The 6428-nt window shown below is 38.7% G+C and overlaps 1 pseudogene; it reads right to left on the bottom strand.

Annotated features, from left to right (window-relative positions):
• Positions 1–371: 371 nt before the first annotated feature.
• Positions 372–1135, bottom strand: LOC138156726 (small ribosomal subunit protein eS6 pseudogene; annotated as a pseudogene).
• Positions 1136–6428: the final 5293 nt, after the last annotated feature.

Below are 6428 nucleotides of genomic sequence, written 5' to 3'. Positions count from 1 at the left end.
TGTGCACAAAGTTTGTAAACTGCAAAATATTTTATAAATTATGTGAACCTTTTTATATTTCCGTTTAAGGCTTCACAAGTCATAGCCATATCTTGTAAGAAATACTCATTGATTCCCTTTCACATTTAAAATAATCAAGACAAAGCATTTTAATTCAGCCTTTGCTTCCTTGTATTGGGTTTCCGATTCTATTCCCAAACACTTTTTGAAGCAGCAGTTTGGTTCAGTATTAAACATCTCCTATGTGTCATATACTATATTAACAGTTAGGGATACAAAGAAAGACGGTGGGAGTAAAAATAGTCCCTATTCTTGGTTTTTTTTTTTTTCACTTGACAAAAGTTATTTATTTCTAACCTATTTTTGGAACTTTATTTTTGACTGGATTCGGATTTTGAGGTGGAGGCTCTCAGGGAAGACAGACGACGTCTCTTAGAGATCTGTTCTTGTCGTTTTTCTTTAGCCTTCTTCATTCTCGTGGCCAAAATCTTAGTGTATTCTCCTGCTTCTTCCTTGTTCTTCTGGCTACTCTGCTTCTTCCAAGCAATGCATCTACGTTTGTGTTGCAAAACACGGGGAGTCACCAGACGCTGAATTTTAGGAGCCTTGGTCCTGGGTTTTTTACCTTCCTTGTTGAGGAGTTTTCTCACAACATACTGTTGAACATCATCTTCTTTGGCCAAGTTGAAGAGTTTTCAGATTCTGCTAGCTCTTTTGGGCCCCAGGCGACAAGGTACAGTTGTATCTGTCAGTTCTGGTATGTCTTTCTCACCTTTCTTCACAATCACCAAGTTGAGGGCACTTAGGTTGGCATCCACAATGCAGCCCCACACAGATTTACGTTTTCTTTCTCCAGTTCTTCTAGGGCGATAACAAGAGTGGCCCTTACTGAGCAGCAGGCGGACTGTTCCCTGAGCCAAAACACCCTGCTTCATGGGGAAGCCTTGTTTGTCATTCCCACCACTGATTCGGACCACATAACCCTTCCACTCATCTCCCGTCTCCCAGGGCGTCAGCGGACACTGGTGGCCATCCGCTTCTCATCATCCACTTCAATGAGCTTCTGGCAGCCAGTGGCTGGGAAAGAGATGTTGAGCTTCATCTTTGCACAGCTGCGTGCTTCAGACCTGGCACGGGAGAGTCCGGATTCCTGCTCCCTCCCATCACATCAATAGTCCCTATTCTTTTTTTTTTTTTTAAAGCAAATGGGGTTAAGTAACTTGATCAAGGTTGCATGGCCAGTTATTTCTGCTTACTCACTGAGCCACCGGTGGCCGCCCCTAAGCAATTGGGGTTAAGTAACTTGCTCAAGGTTGCATGGCCAGGTGTTTCTTGGGTGGGTGCTAAGTGTCTGAGCCCGGATTCGATCCCCAGGTCATCCGGACACTGGGGCTGGTGATGTTACTCGCTGTGCTACCTGCCGCCCCAATCGTCCCTATTGTTAAGGAGCTCAAAATCTAATGGTGGGGAGAGGTTGATTTTGTTCCAGGAACATCTATCTGCGTGTTCTTGGAATGGGAACTTTGTGTAGATTTGTGCAGCAGGATATAACATCAATAAAGAGGACTCTTAGAAATTCTCCTGCACCAGCTTTGTATATTTCAGATAAAGAAACAGTCTCAGAAAAGTGAAAGTACTTGCTTAAAGTACGACAATTATGAGCAAAGGAAGAAATGAAACCAAAGCTCTTTAACTCAAAATCCAGTCTTCTGTTGTTTACAACTTGATGACCAAGAGTAGATTCCTCTAAACACAAATTCACACACACACATAAACACACACACACACACAGACAACTATTTCTTAGGCCCATATATTGCCATTCTTGGTCATATAATTAAACTACCTTCAGAGTTTGTAATATCATTCAAGATTGCTCATTTGTGTGTGATTCCAACTACATTGCTGAGTATTCATTGAAAATAAAGCCATTTAAAATGACTTATTTTATTATGGGTAAACATGGATAAACAACTCAAATACATATTAAACTAGTATTCAGATTAGTTCATCGATCTAGAGTGGGAAAATATCTTAGAGTTCAACGCTCTCATTTTACTTATGTGTAAACCGAGTCTGGAGATACAAATTAAGAAATTTGTCCAAGGTCACAATGACAGTAAAGTTCAGAGAGAGAATTTTAACCCAGGTATTTTGATTATAGAGCTTTCTCCATTGTACTTTGAGACTCAAAATTTCTGCCTATTTAGCCTCTGACTTGGTGGAAGAGTTCTAGAATGAAGGTCACCATTCCTACAGGGTCACCTATAGGTTTATCAGGTTGGTGGTAAATTTTCAGAAATTATTCTCTCTCCTGACTCCCCCAGTCCCTTGCCACACCATATCTCCAGATCATTCATTCATTTCTTGCTGGAGGAACCTAGCCATGCCTGCCATGCGATTGAAAACAGAGATCTTGTTCTATTCCCCATTTTGGGGCCATTTATCCAATGACATTAAGTCTGCCACATCTGTTCATGCATTTAAATGAAAGTTAAAGACCTTTCTTTTTGATCAAGTTTCAGTGTTTTCATAATTTATATGCACCACACTATTCTGGAAGAGTTTGTTTAGGGCGGTTTTCTCTGTTTTATCTGTCAGTGGTATTTTTTATGCCTTTTATTCTATAGCTCTTTAAGATGTGATGTGAATGAAAACAGCTTTCTAAATAAAGATTGATTACTTGGTAGCAGTTGCCTAATAAACCGTGGTCTTCATAAGAGGATAAAGAAATGCTGTTTATGTTTGTTTCAATGATGGTATGACAAGTATACTAATTTATAGGCTACAATGTCAAACATCGTACTCTTATGCTGGTAAAAGTTAAATTGTGGATGACTTCTTAGGGAAAATATTCTCATGAATATAGTACCTATATGACCGTTTTCTTGTGGATATGAAACCCAAACTTTTATTTCATTGTTGTTTGAAATGGTGAAATTCTGGCCTATGGAAAAGTCTTCTACTTGATGGAATATCAAGGAATTACTTCTAATCAGCTATAGGTTTCAATGGGTCCCTTTTTTAGCCAGCTATTGCTTGAATATTCTCTTCAGCCTCATGCAAATCAGCAGTATTAGAGGAAAAGACAGTTAGGACCAAATGGTATAGGATACATGTACAATTCCATCCAAAATGTCCTCCTATGGAGTCTCAATTTCACTTTCTCCTTCTTTTGATTTTTAATTCTCTAAGCTATGTCTCTACCAATATAACATTGATTTATTGTTGAGTGGCAGAAAAGTTATAAAGTTGAGACATGAACAAAAAAAATGAAACATTGCTTAGAATGTATTATTTTTTTTAAATACGCTTTATTAACTTCTGATTTACATCATTCATTTCCTCCAGATTTTGTGTTACAAATTTTCTCCCCATTTTTCCCCTACCAACCGCCCCAAAATAGCAGTCCCACAGGATATCCCCTCCTCCAATCTGCTCTCTCCCATATCTTCTCCCATACCCCTTTCCACTTTTCCAGTGGATCTCTATGCCCCAGTGCCTGTATATCTTATTTCCCAAATACATGTAAAATAGTATTAATAATAGTATATATATTTCAACATTTGATTTTAAAACTTTGAATTCCAGACTCATTCCCTTCTTGCCCCACCACCCACCCCCACTGGGAAGATAAGCAGTCCAGTATAGGTTGTATATGTGTGGCTAATGCAAAAAATAACATAGTAGATATATTGTAAAACACTGAATATATTTCCCTCCCTCCCATCCCACCTCCCACCTGATTCACTCTCCCCCCTGATCGCGTCCCTTCTCAAAAGTGGGTGCCTCCAACCTCCCTCCCCCCCAGCCTGCCCTATCTTCCATCATCCCTCCTCTCATCCCCTTCCCCCCCTACTCACCTGGAGGGTGATATACCCTATTTAGTGTGTATTTCATTCCCTCCTCAAGCCAAATTCAATGGGAATAAGGTTGAACCATTCCCTTTTGACTTCCTGTTCTTCCCCTCCACTGTAACCATTTTCCCTTGCCTCTTCTATATGAGATAGTTTACCCCACTCTGTCTCTCCCCATCTCCTCTCATTATATTCCTCTCTCACCTCTCAATTTCATCTTTTAAATATCATCCCTTACACATATTCACATAGGTATTCATATGCCCATATACCGTCATATATAGACATTATATATACATATACATATATATATATATATATATATATATATACATATATTTCTATTCCCTTCAACTACTGAGAAAAGTTTCATAAGTTACAATTATTGTTTTTCTATGTAGGAATGTTAATAGTTCAATTTTGATAAGTTCCTTATGATTTCTTTTCCCTGTTTACCTTCTCATGCTTCTCTTGCTTCTTGTATCTGAATGTCAAATTTTCTATTCAACTCTGGTTTTTTCAGCAAGAATGCTTGAAAGTCCTCTATTCCACTGAATGACCATAATTTCCCTTGAAACATGATACTCAGTTTTGCTGGGTAGGTGGCTCTTGGTTTTAATCCCAGCTCCTTTGATCTCCGGAATATCATATTCCAAGCCCTTTGATCCCTCAGTGTAGAAGCTGCCAGATCGTGGGTTATCCTGATTGTGTTTCCACAATATTCAAATTGTTTCTTCCTGGCTGCTTGTAATATTCTCTCCTTAATCTGGGAATTCCAGAACCTCGCTATAATATTCCTAGGAGTTTTCTTTTTCGGATCTTTTTCAGGAGGTGATCGGTGGATTCTTTTAACCTCCATTTTGCCCTCTGCTTCTAAAACATCAGGGCAATTTTCTTTCAGAACTTCCTGGAGGATGATTTCTAGGTTCTTACTTTGATCATGGCTTTCAGGTAGTCCAACAAATTTTAAATTCTCTCTCCTGGATCTATTTGCCAGGTCAGTGGTTTTTCCCATGAGATATTTCACGTTGCCTTCTATGTTTTCATTTGTTTGGATCTGTTTAACAGCATCTTGATTTCGCATATAGTCATTAGCTTCCATTTGCTCCAATCTAATTCTGAAGCAATGATTCTCCTCATTGAGCTTTTGAGATTCTTTTTCCATCTGGCAAATTCGGCTTTTTAAGGCATTCTTCTCCTCATTGCCTTTTTGAGCCTCCTTTGCCATTTGAGTCACTCTGTTTTATAAGGTATTATTTTCCTCAGTCAGGTTGTTGACTCTTATTTCATAATTTTCTTGCATTGTTCTCCTTGCTCTTCCCAATTTTTCCTCCACTTCTGTTATCTGCTTCTTAAGGTCCTCTATGGCCTGTAAGCAGCTTGTATTTTCCTTTGAAGCTTTTGGTGCAGGAGTTCTGACTTCACTGTTTTCCTCCTGTTCCATGCTTTGCTTCCTTTTGTCCTCAAAATAGGAGTGTAATGTTGGAATCTTCTGTCTGCTTTGTTTCCTTTGCCTGATCATTTTGCCACTCAATTACTTGACTTTTCGACTTTTTGCCACAGTAGGACTCTGCCACCAAACAGGGGAACTTTTGTCCCACATGCTGGGGTTTTCTGAGCTGCTGGAAGTATTAGATGGGTGCCCTCTCTGAGGATTGGGGAAGGTGGGAGCCAAAGCAGTGGGGAGGTCCTGCTTCTACTCCACCATCTTGACTGTGCCCCCTCCATTGCTTAGAATTTAGTCTCTTCCTATTGAAGTTGTAGTATATTTTTTCCATTATGTTAAGGCCAGGATAAATTTCATTTGAAATATTATATTCTGAAAATAGTATTTGTTTATCCAGAAGACATTATAATGTTAAGGCAACTGACCTTTGGATTTTACACTACTGTAATTGTTACTTTGTTTTTAAGATCAATCACTAAGCATTTATCAAGTTCTCACTATGTTCCAAGCAGTATGTTAGGCACTGGGGAAACATTTGTATATTATTTTTTGTAGGTAATGAGTTCCTGATTTCTATTTGAATTGTGAATTCTTTTAATTCCTATTTTTAACCTAAGGGGGAAAATGTGACATAAGAAAATGAAAATTTGGGGCAGCTAAGTGGCACAGTGAATAGAGCAGTGGCCCTGGAGTCAGGAGTACCTGTATTCAAATTTAGCCTCAGACACTTAACACAAAAAGCTTAGCCATGTGATCTTGGGCAAGTTGCTTAAGCCCAATTTCCCTAAAAAAAAAAAAAGCAAAAAAAAAATGAAAATTCAGAATTCCATTTAGAACTTCAAGACTCAACTTCAGAAATGATACCGATATAGAAGTTCACCAATAAGGAGACTTTTAAGTAGTTTTAATAATGACACTGGTGTCCCAGACACCAGTGAAATTCCTCCAGGTTATGGTTTCTGGTATGAGTAGCAAGGTGGTTGGTGAAGCTGTGTAAAACATGATCAAAAACTAAAAATCTGTGGGAAAGAGAAATGTATTAGTTGGATAAGAAGGGGAAGGTACTTGTGAAGTTCAGTTAGAGGATTTTAAATTTGTGAAGGTCAGAGGAAATTTGGGAAAAA

The sequence above is a fragment of the Petaurus breviceps genome, unplaced genomic scaffold (assembly GCF_028583685.1).
Source record: "Petaurus breviceps papuanus isolate PSGF00001 unplaced genomic scaffold, PetGlider_PUasm1.0 156, whole genome shotgun sequence".
Lineage (NCBI taxonomy): Eukaryota > Metazoa > Chordata > Mammalia > Diprotodontia > Petauridae > Petaurus > Petaurus breviceps.
The sequence above is the reverse complement of the archived record's forward strand: the minus strand, read 5'-3'. Positions and strand labels throughout refer to the sequence as shown.